At 39.7% G+C, this 1155-nt stretch overlaps 1 pseudogene; it reads right to left on the bottom strand.

Moving 5' to 3' along the window:
* Positions 1–16: 16 nt before the first annotated feature.
* LOC108354760 (dimethylaniline monooxygenase [N-oxide-forming] 2 pseudogene) lies at positions 17–531 on the bottom strand (annotated as a pseudogene).
* Between the last annotated feature and the right edge of the window lie 624 nt (positions 532–1155).

The following is a 1155-nucleotide window of genomic DNA, read 5'->3' as shown; positions in this document are numbered from 1 at the left end:
AAAAAGTCAAACTTACCTGTACGGCGTCAAAGGTTTGCTCACCAAACTCATCACTGCAGCCTGCCCTGTCGAGTTTTCGGTACCGAAGTGTCCATCGACCGGTCTCATCGTAATCGGACGCCATTCGCAGCTCCTCTATTTGGTGGCGAAAGCGAACGTACGAGCGAAAGTTGAAACTCGATGCGTAGTCTTCGTAGTAGGCAATCTGAGCAAAGGCAATTGTCCAAACATTAGTTGGATTATATTTATGCACTTTAAACAACTTACATTTAAAAAGTGAGACATGTAGTTGGGGTTCTCCTTTGGCGGCGGAAAGTCGCTGAATGAGCTGACTTCTTTAGATGTGTTGATAACGCTGCTGTACATCACCGAGGCAATCCCGTTCTCATCAATGTCCTCATGGTAGTTCCACAGACCGCCAATGTAGTTGGTTTTCTCAAAGACGACCACATTGAGACCTGCTTCGAGGCAGCACTTAGCCGAGCCAATTCCGGCCACGCCGGCGCCGATGATGGCCACAGTTTTGGGCATCTTCTTTGGTGTGAAGAAAGATCAACAGCGCAAAAATATTTTTGTTGTCATCTGAGTTGTTGTTCAAATTTTGTTTTTTTCAACTCAGTCACTATGGCTGCAGCCAGTGAAGCGGAGAAAATGGGCATTTTTCTCATCCAACGTTTTCCTCTTTCTCTTTCTTTCCAAATCAATCTTTTCTCTCCAACGCTTGCCTTTTCACCTGTTTGCCTTCCCTAGACTTGTCACTGTTCACTTTCACTGCACTACTGTACTCAATCAAGCTGTCAGTTTTTTTTGAGTGCTACTCTATTGTTAAGTTAAGTAACGGTGAGGATTTAGGCGATGCATTGAGAGAACAAGTTTTCTTAAAAGAAAAGTAAGCACAATGACTGTACCAATTGACAGAACAGGTTTTGCAAGGTACAGTTTATTGGTCAAATTGAAAATGATTGCTGATTTAAAAATTTGCAAATATCTTAATTTAGTGTACAAATCTTGTACAAAAATACAAAAGAAATTACAAAATAAGTTAATAAAGAAAAAATTTACGTGTTCGTAATTGAAAAAAGCTGAAGAAATATAAAATGTAAGCAAGGTATATGAAAATGAGCTATTGAAAAATATGAAAACAAAATTAATTTT

The sequence above is a fragment of the Rhagoletis zephyria genome, unplaced genomic scaffold, assembly GCF_001687245.7.
Source record: "Rhagoletis zephyria isolate East Lansing unplaced genomic scaffold, Rhagoletis_zephyria_1.1 Rzeph_scaffold_38967, whole genome shotgun sequence".
In the NCBI taxonomy this organism is placed as follows: Eukaryota; Metazoa; Arthropoda; class Insecta; order Diptera; family Tephritidae; genus Rhagoletis; species Rhagoletis zephyria.
Note: the sequence above shows the minus strand (reverse complement) of the source record. Positions and strands in the feature narration are given on the sequence as shown.